This window comes from Penaeus vannamei, chromosome 27 (genome assembly GCF_042767895.1).
Source record: "Penaeus vannamei isolate JL-2024 chromosome 27, ASM4276789v1, whole genome shotgun sequence".
NCBI classification, from domain to species: Eukaryota; Metazoa; Arthropoda; class Malacostraca; order Decapoda; family Penaeidae; genus Penaeus; species Penaeus vannamei.
Window position 1 is genome coordinate 31,417,930 of NC_091575.1, and position 17,500 is coordinate 31,435,429.

General features: G+C 42.3%; 1 protein-coding gene across 1 annotated transcript in view; it reads left to right on the plus strand.

Annotated features, from left to right (window-relative positions):
* The first annotated feature begins 10,373 nt into the window (after positions 1 to 10,373).
* LOC138866921 (crustacean calcium-binding protein 23-like) overlaps positions 10,374 to 17,500 on the plus strand; it is a 21,168-nt gene continuing 14,041 nt past the window's right edge. Inside the window, exon 1 of the mRNA XM_070141186.1 lies at positions 10,374 to 10,507. The gene's annotated coding sequence lies outside the window, so the exon portion shown is untranslated. The remainder of the gene's footprint in view (positions 10,508 to 17,500) is intronic.

Sequence of the window (17,500 nt, forward strand, 5' to 3'; positions counted from 1 at the left end):
AGAGAGAGAAAGAGAAAGAGAAAGAGAAAGAGAGAGAGAGAGAGAGAGAGAGAGAGAGAGAGAGACAGAGAGAGAGAGAGAGAACGAAAAGAAAGGAAGATGGACACGTACACAGGTAATCGCACACGAAGGCCCTCGCACGGACTTGCAAACACGATGTCGTAAAAACTAACGTACACACGCACACACACACCAATACAGACACACATACACACGCACACACACACCAATACAGACACATACACACGCACACACACACCAATACAGACACATACACACGCACACACACGCACACACCACATACACACACCCACCCACCCACCAATCCCATCCACCCACTCACCCCCACACACACACCCACACCCACCCACACCACCCACACACACACACCCACACCCACACCCACACCCACACACGCTCTCTCTCTCTGTCTCTGTCTTTCACACACACACACACACACACCCACACCCACACCCACCCACCCACACACCCACCCACACACACACACACAGGTATTTTTCCAGACTGAGGATAAGGAACCATATGACATTGAGATGGATGAGGCAAGGACAGGCTCGAAGGTTGTAGCCAAAACATGTAAAATTTTCTGAGATTCGGAGGCAGGTCGGTGAGAGGAGGGGAGGGAGGGGAGGAGGGAGGGGGGAAGGAAGGGGGGAAGGAGGAGGCGGGGGAAGGAGAGGGTGGAGGGGGAAGGAGAGGAAGGGGGGAGGAGAGGGTGGAGGGAGGGGAAGGAGGGGGGAGGGGAAGGGGGGAGGGGGAGAGGAAGGGGGGGAAGGAGGAGGAAGGCGGGAGGGAAAGATGGGAGGGGAGGGGGGTAGGGAGGATGGAGGGAAGGAAAGGGGGACAGGGATGGTGGGAGGGAAGGGGGGAGGGGGGATGGAGGGAGGTGAAGTAGGAGGAAGGGGGGTACGAGAGTAAGGGAAGGAGGGGGATGAGGGAGGGAGAGGGGGAAGGAAGGAGGTGTTAGGAGGGAGGGGGAGGGGTAAGGAGAGAGGGGAAGGGGGAGGGGGAGGGGAAGGAGGGAGAAGGAGCGGCAAAGTCTCCCAATCTCGTCACCAAAGTCAGCCCAAAAGGTCAGGATGCTAAAGGCGCCGTGGAAATAGGTTTCCCATGACATCACCGCAACTCGTGACGCGTTTTCTTTGAATCGTGTGTTTTTATTTTTTGTTTTTGTTTTTGGTTTTGGGTTTTTCTCTGCTGGTGGGGAGGGGGAAGGGGAGGGGGGAGGTGGTGTTGCCTTTTAATATGTAGCTAAGGTGCAGTTTTGCTTATTTTTTTAAAAGGTCTGGAAAATGTTTTTTACTTTTTTTCTTCTTTTTAGGACGAAAAGTCTTGATTTTTCCACAAATAATAGTCCAAAACTTGCGAAAAAATCTGACATAGTAACCAACCCACAAACTTTGCAAATCCCTAAAAACACCTAGAAGATAGATAACAAATAATAAATAAGATAAAACAACACATAACAAATTCAAAACACACACCCTTTCTCCCGAAGAATAAAGAAAACCCGTCCAAACTGTAATGAAATCTTTAGCTCCATCCGGTAAGGTTAAAATTCTCCCTGTCTCCCTCCCTCCCTCCCTCCTACCCCCTTCTCTCCCTCTCTCTCTCTCTCTGTCTCTTCCTCTCTCTCTCCTTCGACGTCAGAGCTCGCACACCTCGCCCTCCTCCAGTCTCCCGCCCGCACTCAGCCCGCCGCCCGCAGACCAGCTCCAGCCCGCAGCTCGTCCAGGAAAGTCTCTCCAAGTGCACCTCGCCGCGTCAGGTAGGGTTGCCGGCTCTTTCCAGTGTTGTAGTTGTGGCTGTGGTTGTGGTTGTTGTGGTTGTTATGATTACTATCACTACTGCTATTATTATTATTGCTAATTTAATGTTATTATTATCATTATTACTAATATAATGTCACTATTATTATTGTTATTATGATTATAACTACTACTACTACTATTATTATTATTATTACTACTATTATTATGATTTTTGTTATTATTATCAGCATTATAATTTTCACTGCTGTTGTTTTGTTATTGTTTATACTAATATTTAATCATTATCAGTGTCATCACCATTTTATCATCGTTTTCATTCAGTAATTTAGTTATTATCCTTACTGAAAATAAGGGTTCACGCCGATTTTTTTTCCCTTCAAAAATTCTTAAAGTAGATTTATCGTTCTGTAAAATTCGGAAATGGCATTCTTCAAGAAACAAAAAATGGTGGTCTCGTAGTTTGTCGTTTGTCCTCGTGTCACTAAATCAACTTCTGACCAGTAGATTTTTATCCGTTCATGTTGTAACGACGACACCAATTTTCCTTCAATAATTTCGAGGGCGTGTGCAGAGAAGGGGGTGGGTGGGGAGGTGGGGGGGTATCTCCTAAGGGAAATAAGACTTATTTTGAAATTCTACTTTAGATCGAATAATTTGTGTGTGTGTGTGTGTGTGTGTGTGTGTGTGTGTGTGTGTTTATTTATGTGTGTGTGTGTGTGTGTGTGTATACATATTCAAACTATTTCTCTTTTCTCATAATATGTCTCAGTACTAGGTCTTATACCTGAGTCCTTGAACTGTATTCATGTTGGACAAAGACAGAAAAGATATGAATGCGATTATATCTTCGTCAGAAATATATGTATTTCTGACGAAGATATACTCGAAACCGGTCAAATACATCTCTTGTATTGCGAAGAAATTCATTCTCATTCATACCTTTACTTTATGAATTTTATATAAAAAGGAAAAAAAAAATGGTGTTTTAATCCTTATTACGTGAAGAAATTCATTCACCAAATTTCTGACAAAGATATATATTCGAAGCCGGTCAAATACATCTCTTGTATTGCGAAGAAATTCATTCTCATTTTATTATAAAGCGAAGAACATATATTCCAAAACGGTCAAATACATCTCTTGCATTGCGAAGATATTCGATATTCATTCTCATTCATACCTTTACTTTATGAATTTTATATAAAAGTGAAAAAAATCAGTGTTTTAATCCTTATTACGTGAAGAAATTCATTCACCAAATTTCTGACAAAGATATATATTCCAAAACGGTCAGATACATCTCTTGTATTGCGAAGATATTCATTCTCATTCATACCTTTATGAATCTTATATAAAAGTGAAAAAAATCAGTGTTTTAATCCTTAATATGTGAAGAAATTCATTCGCCTAATTTCTGACAAAGATATATATTCCAAAACGGTCAGATACATCTCTTGCATTGCGAAGATATTCGATATTCATTCTCATTCATGGCTTCTCTACACTGGGTCTTTGAGGCACAAAATGAAGGAGTTTGCCCCGGGCCTTAAAAGACCTCTGTAAGACACTGAAGGCGCTGTCCTATCCGGTTCGCTGCGGTTTAACCTTAAATCTATGAAGCCGGTTTATAGCAAATTTTATCGGTCTTTTTGGTCCACTTTTGTTACATTTTTTTTATGGTTTTATCTCTCTTTTTGTCCTTTTTTGTTATTTTTTCTTTTATTATGGATCGTGTGAGCTGATTATGTTAGAATTCTTATATTTAAAAAAAGGAAAAATATATATTGTAATGTGTAGAGAGACTGTAGTAAGACTGATGTAATATATAAGAGGAATTCTTTACAAAAGAAAGTTTAGGAATGTTGGTACCCATAATCCTTTGCGAACAAGAGGAACAGACAATGAAAATAAAAACCAATGGAAAAATAATATTGGATCAAATACCAAAGAATTTTTTATTGAGACATTACTCTCTATTTTATCATTGTCATTATTATTATTTTCTCCAATATCCATGAGCACCACTACTTCACACCCTAAAAATACGTATTTTCATATATCACCACCCCAAAGAAATCTAAATTTAAAATTCGCGCCTAAACTGGTCGATAATCAAAACAGCTGATTCGCTAATTTCTTCCACAGTTAAAGAAAAAAGTGACCCAAACACAGATTAACATAAAGGGTCCATTGCTTTCCTATTAACATAAAACTGATATTTTATACAGCATGTTTTATTTTAATGTTGGGTATTTTTAGCCCTTAAATACTGTTTATTTTAGGCTGTTACTTCTTTAAAGATTATTTCTGATATCTTGTACTTACATTTGTGCATTTTATATTGTACTAATTTCGTGTTTGATATTGTACATTTTGCCTTTATGTGTTTTGTTTACTTTATAATTTAACCTCTTAAAATATACATTTTAGCGTTTAACATCACACACACACACACACACACACACACACACACACACACACACACACACACACACACACACACACACACACACACACACACACACACACACACACACACACACACAAATACCAATACATACACTTCCACCCCCGCACCACACAGAAAACACATCCACACGCACACGAGGGCCAAGACGCACACGAAACTGCAGGAAGAGTGTACATATGTACGATAGCGAAGGATGACTCACACAGAGAGAGGGTGTGGGAGTGAGGGTGAGGACAAGGTCACACACAGAGCGGCGTCCTGGCTCTACGGCGCCGGCAGGAGCTCTGGGCGGGGTGGGGGCGCGGGGGGCGGGGGGGGGGTGGGGGTGGGGGTGTGAGAAGAAGCCGGTTGGTTGGTAAGTAGGTTGGTAAGTTAGGCGGTTGGTAGGGAGGGAGGGAGGTAAGTGGGTAAGTTGGTAGGAATGGAGAGAGAGAGAGAGAGAGGGAGAGGGAGGAGAGGGAGAGGGAGATGAAGAGAGAGGGAGAGGGAGAGGAAGAGGGAGCGAGGGAGAAGGAGAGGGAGATGGAGAGGGAGGGAGAGAGAAGGAGAGAGGGAAAGGGAGAGAGAGAGAGAGAGAGAGAGAGAGAGAGAGAGAGAGAGAGAGAGAGAGAGAGAGAGAGAGAGAGAGAGAGAGAGAGAGAGAGAGAGAGAGAAGGAAAGGTTAGTTATTTGGTATGTAGGCTGGTTGATAGGCAGAGATATCAGAATGGCAAGGCATGCAGATTAGCAGACAGATAAATAGACAGTGATAGACACAGATAACTAAACACAAACGGATAGATAGACGGAGAGACAGACAGACAGTTTCACACACACACACACACACACACACACACACACACACACACACACACACACACACACACACACACACACACACACACACACACACACACACACACCTCTCCATTTATACTCACATAGAGAATGAATATCAATTTATAACACAGAAGGAAATGACATTTAGAAACGGAAATTGCATTTGTGAATCAGGTTTTTGAGCGCGTGTGAAATATACAATTGTTAAATAGTTGTTAATATTCTCCTTGTTTGGATATTTGTATGTGTGTATGTAAGAGCGATAAGATTAAATAGACTGTGAGTAAGAATAATGAGATTTTTGTATGTGTGTTTGTTTGTGTGTGTATATCAGTATGTACATTTTATCGGTATGACTAAGTGTTTATCTCTCTTGTTTATCTTTGTGGGTGTTTATCCGTCTCTCTGTCTCTCTCTCTCTCTCTCTTTGTCTTCCCCCCCCCTCTCTCTCTCTCTCTCACCCTTACAGCTTATCAATTAAAAACAGTACATAAGGTCTATATTCCAATTCAACACTAAGAAAACCTCGTCCATTATATCCGTTGATATAAAGGATCTCCACAAACGACCCCGATATAAAGAATCTCCCCAAACAACCCCGATATAAGTGATTTCCCCAAACGACCCCGATATAAAGAACCTCCCCTAGACGACCCCGATATAATGGATCTCTCCACAAACGACGCCGATATAAAGTAATCATTCTCCCTCCGGCATTGAAGTCCCCGGTCGTTGACTCACTCGGCGTGTCATTTCGCAAGAACATTTCGCCAATTCGCTTCGTGCCAAAGGGTTGTATTTACCTCGCCCCTTTAACTGCTCTTCCGGTTAAGAAGATGGAAGAAGAAGGAGGAAAAGAAGGGAGAGGGAGGAGGGAGAAAGGGAGAGTAGGAGGGAGAGGGGGAGGGAAGGAGGGAGGGAGAGGGAGGAGGGAGAGGGAGGGAAGGAAGAGGAGGAGGAGGGAGAGTGGGAAGGCAGGAGTGAGGGAGGGAGAGGAAAGAGAGTGAGAGGGAGAGGGAGAGAGAGAGAGAAGGAAGGAAGGAAGGAAGGAGTGAGGGAGAGAAAGTGAGAGATAGAAATCGAGAGAATCAATGGTCAAGTCATTCGGAAACGACGAACAGAAATGGGGTAAAATATTTAAAATGATTTCTAGTGCATGACTGGTATGTATTTATTTCAAGACTTTTTAAAATTTCTTTCGTCTCTAAAAAAGCGTTTCTAAACAGCGAAATTGCCTATTTTTCTCAACCGTTACCGAAAAAGCAGTCGATGCACGATAAACAAAAAATATGGGAACATAAATAACAACATAAAGTAACATAAAGGCAGATTTTGATTAACCGGTTGGGCTGTATTTACTATTGTCATTGAGTTGTGCTTTCAGCTCAAAAAAATGCTGTCATTAGCGGCAAAATCTAGGTTGTTTTATCTTAGTCGTCGTTCATGCGCAAAATGGGATAACGTGAGTAAAAAAAATATATGAAAATATCAGCATTCCTCGTCGTATGATCGGAGTATATTTACCTCGTCCATTTAACCGTTCTTTCGGTTTTAAAAGACGGTGAAAATCCAAGTCATTTTATCTCACAAAGTCAGTAAAAATGAGGGATGGTTAAGACGGTTCATTCATTCAACGAGGAACAGGAATGGGGGTAACGTGAGCAAAAAATAATTATATGAAGATTTCGCCGTTCCTAACTTAAGATCGGCCTGTCGTTATATCCATTCAATTCTACTTCTTGCTCTTATAAAGGTGGCGACAATGCAGAATGATTAATAATGATAATAATAAAAATCAGTCATCGGTTAAAGCAAGTCATTCACGAGCGATGAATGGGGGGTAACGTGAGCAAAAGTAATAGCATGATCTCCAGTGACGGTTTTAGCAGTATCTATCTTGATCTATTTAACTGTTCTTCGAGTTCTAAAAATGGACAATTATCCAGATTGTTTAGAGCGTAAAGATCAAACAGGAATGGGATAACGTGAGTAAAAAATATTGAAGATTTTGCCACATTCCATAATAGGAATGGGGGTAACGTGAGCAAAAATGATTATATTTAGTTATATATTTCGCCGTCCCCGTTCATTTGTAATTCCGATTCTAAAATCTATCACGTGTGGAGAAAATGCACGTCCTGGTAGTTTAACCTCAACCAAGAATAAAGTCGACGGTTGAACGTCATTCACGAGCGATAAACTGAATTGGAAAACGTGGGTAAAAATAATGATTTTTTTTTCTGGAATACGTGAGTAAAAGTAATTTGATTTTTTTGGAGTTCCACATTCATTCCTGAAAAAAACCCACATGAGGAAGAAGTAAATAGACAGCCACATTTTTATTACTCATTATGTTTTTTTTTTATTCATGTCTTGGAAAACAGTTTTTCATTTCTATTCACGTATTGTGGCGCCTTTTTTTGTTTATTTATTTTCAAAATCTTTATTCAGGTATCGGGACGCCTTTAAAAATATTTATACGCGCATCGGGACGCAGTTTTTAATTTTATTTCATTCCTTTAAAAATCTTTATACACGCATCGGGACGCAGTTTCTCAACTTCATTCACGCATCGGGACGCAGTTTCTCAACTTCATTCACGCATCGGGACGCAGTTTCTCACCTTCATTCACGCGTAAGACATAATTCTCAACTTCATTCACGCATCGGGACGCAGTTTCTCAACTTCATTCACGCATCGGGACGCAGTTTCTCACCTTCATTCACGCATCGGGACGCAGTTTCTCAACTTCATTCACGCATCGGGACGCAGTTTCTCAACTTCATTCACGCATCGGGACGCAGTTTCTCGCCTTCATTCACGCATCGGGACGCAGTTTCTCAACTTCATTCACGCATCGGGACGCAGTTTCTCAACTTCATTCACGCATTGGGACGCAGTTTCTCAACTTCATTCACGCATCGGGACGCAGTTTCTCAACTTCATTCACGCATCGGGACGCAGTTTCTCGTCTTCATTCAGCATCGGGACATGAGTTTCTCACCTTCATTCTGCGCATTGGGACGCAGTTTCGTCTTCATTCACGCATCGGGAAGCTTAGTTTCTCGCCTTCATTCGCATCGGGACGCAGTTTCTCGCCTTCATTCACGCGTATCGGGACGCAGTTTCTCGTCTTCATTCACGCAGGGACGCAGTTTCTCGTCTTCATTCACTCATCAGGAGCAGTTTTCTCACCTTCATTCACGCATCAGGACGCAGTTTCTCACCTTCATTCACGCATCGGGACGCAGTTTCTACTTCATTCACGCATCGGGACACAGTTTCTCACCTTCATTCACGCATCGGGACGCAGTTTCTCACCACGCTTCATTCGCACTCAGCCAGACGCCAGTTTCTCACCTTCATTCGCGCATCGGACGCAGTTTCTCGCCTTCATTCACGCATCGGGACGCAGTTTCTCGCCTTCATTCACGCATCAGGACGCAGTTTCTCGCCTTCATTCACGCATCAGGACGCAGTTTCTCACCTTCATTCACGCATCAGGACGCAGTTTCTCACCTTCATTCACGCATCGGGACGCAGTTTCTCGCCTTCATTCACGCATCGGGACGCAGTTTCTCGCCTTCATTCACGCATCAGGACGCAGTTCCTCACCTTCGTACGAATCAGGACACAGTTTCTCACCTTCATTCACGCGGCATCGGGACTGCAGTTTCTCACCTTCATTCACGCATCGGGACGCAGTTTCTCACCTTCATTCACGCATCGGAACGCAGTTCTCTGCCTTATTCACGCCACACCCACCCAACACACCACACACACACACACACAAACCCACCCACATCCACCCACCCACACCCAAACCCACACACACACGCACCCCACCCACCCACACGCACACACACACCACACCCACCCACACACCCACCCACCCCCAAACACCCCACACACCCAACCCACCCCCACCCACCCACACCCCCACACACACACACACACACACACACACACACACACACACCCACACACACACACACCCACACCCACACCCACACCCACACCCACACACAGGTATTTTTCCAGACTGAGGATAAGGAACCATATGACATTGAGATGGATGAGGCAAGGACAGGCTCGAAGGTTGTAGCCAAAACATGTAAAATTTTCTGAGATTCGGAGGCAGGTCGGTGAGAGGAGGGGATGGAGGGGAGGAGGGAGAGGGGAAGGAGAGGAAGGGGAGGGGGAAGGGAGAGGAAGGGGGGAGGGAGGGGTAGGAGGGGAAGGGAGGGAAGGAAGAGAGGAAGGGGGAAGGAGAGGGTGGAGGGAGGGGAAGAGGGAGTGGAGGGGGAGGGGGAAGGGGGAGGGGGAGAGGAAGGGGGAAGGGAAGGAGGGATAAGAGGAAGGAGGGGGAGGGAAAGGAGGGAGGGAAGGAGGGATGGTGGAGGGGAAGGGAGGGAAGGAGGGAAGGCGGGAGGGAAAGATGGGAGGGGAAGGGGGTAGGGGAATGGATGGAGGGGAAGGGGGGAGAGGGAGGCGGAGGGGAAGGGGAAGGGGGAGGGGAGGGAGGTCAAGGAGGAGGAAGGGGTACGTACGAGAGTAAGGGAAGGAGGGGGATGAGGGAGGGGGGGAAGGAAGGAGGTGTTAGGGAGGGAGAGGGAGGAGGGTAAGGAGAGAGGGGAAGAGGGGGAGGGGAGGAGGGAAGGACAGGGAGAAGGGGCGGCAAAGTCTCCCAATCTCGTCACCAAAGTCAGCCCAAAAGGTCAGGATGCTAAAGGCGCCGTGGAAATAGGTTTCCCATGACATCACCGCAACTCGTGACGCGTTTTCTTTGAATCGTGTGTTTTTATTTTTTGTTTTTGTTTTTGGTTTTGGGTTTTTCTCTGTGCTGGTGGGGAGGAGGGAGGGAGGGGGGGGAGGGGGTGTTGCCTTTTAATATGTAGCTAAGGTGCAGTTTTGCTTATTTTTTTAAAAGTCTGGAGAAATGTTTTGTACTTTTTTTTCTTCTTTTTGCGACGAAAAGTCTTGGTTTTTCCACAAAGAATAGTCCAAAACTTACGAAAAAATCTGACATAGTAACCAACCCACAAACTTTACAAATCCCTAAAAACACCTACAAAATAAATAACAATAATAAATAAGATAAAACAACAAATAAAAAAATAAAAAAACACACCCTTTCTCCCGAAGAATAAAGAAAACCCGTCCAAACCGTAATGAAATCTTTAGCTCCATCCGGTAAGGTTAAAATTCTCCCTGTCTCCCTCCCTCCCTTCCTCCTACCCCCCTTCTCTCCCTCTCTCTCTCTCTCTCTGTCTCTTCCTCTCTCTCTCTCTCTCCTTCGACGTCAGAGCTCGCACACCTCGCCCTCCTCCAGTCTCCCGCCCGCACTCAGCCCGCCGCCCGCAGACCAGCTCCAGCCCGCAGCTCGTCCAGGAAAGTCTCTCCAAGTGCACCTCGCCGCGTCAGGTAGGGTTGCCGGCTCTTTCCAGTGTTGTAGTTGTGGCTGTGGTTGTGGTTGTTATGATGACTATCACTACTGCTATTATTATTATTGCTAATATAATGTGGTTGTTATTGTTGTGATTACTATCACTACTTTTATTATTATTATTGCTAATTTAATGTTATTATTATCATTATTACTAAGATAATGTCACTATTATTATTGTTATTATGATTATAACTACTATTATTATTATTAGTATTAGTATTACTATTATTATGATTTTTAAAAATTATTATCAGCATCATAATTTTCACTGCTGTTGTTTTGTTATTGTTTATACTAATATTTGATCATTATCAGTGTCATTACCATTTTATCATCGTTTTCATTCAGTAATATAATTATCATCCTTGCTGAAAATAAGGGTTCACGCTGATTTTTTTTCCCTTCAAAAATTCATTAAAGTAGATTTATCGTTCTGTAAAATTCGGAAATTTCATTCTTCAAGAAACAAAAAATGGTCTCGTGGTTTGTCGTTTGTCCTCGTGTCACTAAATCAACTTCTGACCAGTAGATTTTTATCCGTTCATGTTGTAACGACGACACCAATTTTCCCTCAATTATTTCAAGGGCGTGTGCAGAGAAGGGGGTGGGTGGGGAGGTGGGGAGGTGGGGAGGTGGGGGGGAGGTATCTCCTAAGGGAAATAAGACTTATTTTGAAATTCTAGTTTAGATCGAATAATTTGTGTGTGTGTGTGTGTGTGTGTGTGTGTGTGTGTGTGTGTGTGTGTGTGTGCGTGTGTGCGTGTATGTGTGTGTGTGTGTGTGTGTGTGTGTGTGTGTGTGTGTGTGTGTGTGTGTGTTTCATCTGTGTATACATATTCAAACTATTTCTCTTTTCTCATAATATGTCTCAGTACTAGGTCTTATACCTGAGTCCTTGAACTGTATTCATGTTGGACAAAGACAGAAAAGATATGAAATGCGATTATATCTTCGTCAGAAATATATGTATTTCTGACGAAGATATATATTCGAAGCCGGTCAAATACATCTCTTGTATTGCGAAGAAATTCATTCTCATTCATACCTTTATGAATTTTATATAAAAGTGAAAAAATCGGTGTTCTAATCCTTATTACGTGAAGAAATTCATTCGGCAAATTTCTGACAAAGATATATATTCGAAGCCGGTCAGATACATCTCTTGTATTGCGAAGAAATTCATTCTCATTCATACCTTTATGAATCTTATATAAAAGTGAAAAAAATCGGTGTTTTAATCTTAAATACGTGAAGAAATTCATTCGTATTAATTCTGACGAAGATATATATTCGAAGCCGGTCAAATACATCTCTTGCATTGCGAAGATATTCGATATTCATACCTTTACTTTATGAATTTTATATAAAAGTGAAAAAAAATCGGTGTTTTAATCCATATTACGCGAAGAAATTCATTCGTATTAATTCTAACGAAGATATATTTTCGAAGCCGGTCAGATACATCTCTTGCATTGCGAAGATATTCGATATTCATACCTTTACTTTATGAATTTTATATAAAAGTGAAAAAAAAATCGGTGTTTTAATCCTTATTACGTGAAGAAATTCATTCGCATTAATTCTGACGAAAATATATATTCCAAAACGGTCAAATACATCTCTTGTATCGCGAAGAAATTCATTCTCATTCATACCTTTATGAATTTTATATAAAAGTGAAAAAAATCGGTGTTTTAATCCTTATTACGTGAAGAAATTCATTCACCTAATTTCTGACAAAGATATATTTTCGAAGCCGGTCAGATACATCTCTTGCATTGCGAAGATATTCGATATTCATACCTTTACTTTATGAATTTTATATAAAAGGGAAAAAATCGGTGTTCTAATCCTTATTACGTGAAGATATTCATTCGTATAAATTCTGACGAAGATATATATTCGAAGCCGGTCAGATACATCTCTTGCATTGCGAAGATATTCGATATTCATTCTCATTCATGGCTTCTCTACACTGGGTCTTTGAGGCACAAAATGAAGGAGTTTGCCCCGGGCATTAAAAGACCTCTGTAAGACACTGAAGGCGCTGTCCTATCCGGTTCGCTGCGGTTTAACCTTAAATCTATGAAGCCGGTTTATAGCAAATTTTATCGGTCTTTTTGGTCCACTTTTGTTACATTTTTTTATGAAGTTTCATTTCGCTTTTTGTCCTTTTTTTGTTATTTTCTTTTATTGTGGATCGTGTGAGCTGATTATGATTATGAATTCTTATATTTAAAAAAAAGGAAAAATATATATTGTAATGTGTAGAGAGACTGTAGTAAGACTGATGTAATATATAAGAGGAAAGTTGAGAATTCTTTACAAAAAAAAAGTTTTGGAATGTTGGTACCCATAATCCTTTGCGAACAAGAGGAACAGACAATGAAAATAAAAACCAATGGAAAAAGAATATTGGATCAAATACCAAAGAATTTTTTATTGAGACATTACTCTCTATTTTATCATTATCATTATTATTATTTTCTCCATATCCATGAGCACCACTACTTCACACCCTAAAAATACATATTTTCATATATCACCACCCCAAAGAAATCTAAATTTAAATTTCGCGCCTAAACTGGTCGATAATCAAAACAGCTGATTCGCTAATTTCTTCCACAGCTAAAGAAAAAAAGTGACCCAAATACACATTAACATAAAGGGTCCATTGCTTTCCTATTAACATAAAACTGATATTTTATACAGCATGTTCTATTTCAATGTTGGATATTTTTAGCCCTTAAATACTGTTTATTTTAGGCTGTTACTTCTTTAAAGATTATTTCTGATATCTTGTATTTACATTTGTGTATTTTATATTGTAGTAATTTCGGTTTTTGATGTACATTTTTGCCTTTATGTGTTTTGTATACTACATAATTTAACCTCTTAAAATGTACATTTTAGCGTTTAACATTTTATTCACACACACACACACACACACACACACACACACACACACACACACACACACACACACACACACACACACACACACACACACACACACACACACACACACACACACACACACACACACAAAACCACGCATACATACACTTCCACCCCCGCACCACACAGAAAACACATCCACACGCACACGAGGGCCAAAGACGCACACGAAACTGCAGGAAGAGTGTACATATGTACGATAGCGAAGGATGACTCACACAGAGAGAGGGTGTGGGAGTGAGGGTGAGGACAAGGCCACACACAGAGCGGCGTCCTGGCTCTACGGCGCCGGCAGGAGGCTCGGGGCGGAGGTGGGGGCGGGGGGTGGGGGGGGGGGGGGGGGGTGGGTGGGGGTGGGTGGGTGGGGGTGGGGGGGTGTGAGAAGAAGCCGGTTGGTTGGTAAGTAGGTTGGTAAGTTAGGCGGTTGGTAGGAGGGAGGGAGGCGGGCAAGTAAGTTGGTAGGAGAGAGAGAGAGAGAGAGGAAGAGAGAGAGAGAGAGAGAGAGAGAGAGAGAGAGAGGGAGAGAGAGAGAGGGAGAGAGAGAGAGAGAGAGAGAGAGAGAGAGAGAGAGAGAGAGAGAGAGAGAGAGAGAGAGAGAGAGAGAGAGAGAGAGAGAGAGAGAGAGAGAGAGAGAAGAGAGAAGAGAGAGAGAGAAAGAAGGAAAGGTTAGTTATTTGGTATGTAGGCTGGTTGATAGGCAGAGATACCAGAATGGCAAGGCATGCAGATGAGCAGACAGATAAATAGACAGTGATAGACACAGACAACCAAACACAAACGGATAGATAGACGGAGAGACAGACAGTTTCACACACACACACACACACACACACACACACACACACACACACACACACACACACACACACACACACACACACACACACACACACACACACACACACAGACACACACCTCTCCATTTATACTCACATAGAGAATGAATATCAATTTATAACACAGAAGGAAATGACATTTAGAAACGGAAATTGCATTTGTGAATCAGGTTTTTGAGCGAAGGTGTGAAATATACAATTGTTAAATAGTTGTTAATATTCTCCTTGTTTGGATATTTGTATGTGTGTATGTAAGAGCGATAAGATTAAATAGACTGTGAGTAAGAATAATGAGAAGTTTGTATGTGTTTGTTTGTGTGTGTATATATCAGTTTGTCCATTTTATCGGTATGACCAAGTGTTTATCTCTCTTGTTTATCTTTGTGGGTGTTTATCCGTCTCTCTGTCTCTCTCTCTCTCTCTTTGTCTTCCCCCCCCCCCTCTCTCTCTCGTTGATATAAAGGATCTCCACAAACGACCCCGATATAAAGGATCTCAGATCCACAAACGACCCCGATATAAAGAATCTCCCCAAACAACCCCGATATAATGGATTTCCACACATAACCCCGATATAAATGCTTTCCCCAAACGACCCCGATATAAAGAACCTCCCCTAGACGACCCCGATATAATGGATCTCTCCACAAACGACGCCGATATAAAGTAATCATTCTCCCTCCGGCATTGAAGTCCCCGGTCGTTGACTCACTCGGCGTGTCATTTCGCAAGAACATTTCGCCAATTCGCTTCGTGCCAAAGGGTTGTATTTACCTCGCCCCTTTAACTGCTCTACCGGTTAAGAAGATGGAAGAAGTAGGAGGAAAAGAAGGGAGAGGGAGGAGGGAGAAAGGGAGAGAGGGAGAGAGGAAGGGAGGGAGAGGGGGAGCGAGGAGGAGAGGGAGTGGGAAGGCAGGAGTGATGGAGGGAGGGAGAGGGAGAGAGCGTGAGAGGGAGAGGAAGAGGGAGGGAGAGGGAGAGGGAGGGAGAGAGAGAGAGAAGGAAGGAAGGAAGGAGTGAGGGAGAGAGACTGAGAGATAGAAATCGAGAGAATCAATGGTCAAGTCATTCGGAAACGACGAACAGAAATGGGGTAAAATATTTAAAATGATTTCTAGTGCATGACTGGTATGTATTTACTTCATGTCTTTAATAAATTTCTTTCGTCTCTAAAAAAGCGTTTCTAAGCAGCGAAATTGCATTTTTTCCCCATTCGTAACCGAAAAAGCAGTCGATGCACGATAAACAAAAAATATGGTAACATTAATAACAACATAAAGTGACATAAAGGCCGATTTTGATTCCGCGGTTGGGCTGTATTTACTATTGTCATTGAGCTGTGCTTCCAGCTCAAAAAAATGCTGTCATTAGCGGCAAAAATCTAGATTGTTTGATCTTAGCCGTCGTTCATGCGCAAAATGGGATAACGTGAGTAAAAAAAATATATGAAAATATCAGCATTCCTCGTCGTATGATCGGAGTGTATTTACCTCGTCCATTTAACCGTTCTTTCGGTTTTAAAAGACAGTGAAAATCCAAGTCATTTTATCTCACAAAGTCAGTAAAAATGAGGGATGGTTAAGACGGTTCATTCATTTAACGAGGAACAGGAATGGGGGTAACGTGAGCAAAAAATAATTATGTGAAGATTCGCCGTTTCCAACTTAAGGTCGGCCTGTCGTTATATCCATTTAATTCTACTTCTTGCTCTTATATAGGTGGCGACAATGCAGAATGATCAATAATGATAATAATATAAATAAGTCATCGGTTAAAGCAAGTCATTCACGAGCGATGAGTGGGGTAACGTGAGTGAAAGTAATAGCATGATCTCCAGCGACGGTTTTAGCAGTATTTATCTTGACCTATTTAACTGTTCTTCGAGCTCTAAAAATGGACAATTATCCAGATTGTTTAGAGCGTAAAAATCAAACAGATATGGGATAACGTGAGTAAAAAATATTGACGAAGATTTTGCCACATTCCATAACAGGAATGGGGGTAACGTGAGCAAAAATATTTATATTTAGTTATATATTTCGCCGTCCCCGTTCATCTGTAATTCCGATTCTAAAATCTATCACGTGTGGAGAAAATACACGTCCTGGTTGTTCAACCTCAACCAAGAATAAAGTCGACGGTTGAACGTCATTCACGAGCGATAAACTGAATTGGAAAACGTGAGTAAAAATAATGATTTTTTTTTTCTGGAATACGTGAGTAAAAGTAATTTGATTTTTTTGGAGTTCCACATTCATTCCTGAAAAAAAAAAAACACATGAGGAAGAAGTAAATAGACAGCCACATTTTTATTACTCATTACGTTTTTTTAAATTTTTATTCATGTCTTGGAAAACAGTTTTTTCATTTCTATTCACGTATTGTGGTGCCTTTTTTGTTTATTTATTTTCAAAATCTTTATTCAGGTATCGGGACGCCTTAAAAAAAAAAAAATTATACACGCATCGGGACGCAGTTTTTAATTTTATTTTATTCCTTTAAAAAAAATTATACACGCATCGGGACGCAGTTTCTCACCTTCATTCACGCATCGGGACGCAGTTTCTCGCCTTCATTCACGCATCGGGACGCAGTTTCTCGCCTTCATTCACGCATCGGGACGCAGTTTCTCACCTTCATTCACGCATCGGGACGCAGTTTCTCGCCTTCATTAACGCATCGGGACGCAGTTTCTCACCTTCATTCACGCATCGGGACGCAGTTTCTCGCCTTCATTCACGCATCGGGACGCAGTTTCTCGCCTTCATTCACGCATCGGGACGCAGTTTCTCGCCTTCATTCACGCATCGGGACGCAGTTTCTCACCTTCATTCACGCATCGGGACGCAGTTTCTCACCTTCATTCACGCATCGGGACGCAGTTTCTCGCCTTCATTCACGCATCGGGACGCAGTTTCTCGCCTTCATTCACGCATCGGGACGCAGTTTCTCGCCTTCATTCACGCATCGGGACGCAGTTTCTCGCCTTCATTCACGCATCGGGACGCAGTTTCTCGCCTTCATTCACGCATCGGGACGCAGTTTCTCACCTTCATTCACGCATCGGGACGCAGTTTCTCACCTTCATTCACGCATCGGGACGCAGTTTCTCACCTTCATTCACGCATCGGGACGCAGTTTCTCACCTTCATTCACGCATCGGGACGCAGTTTC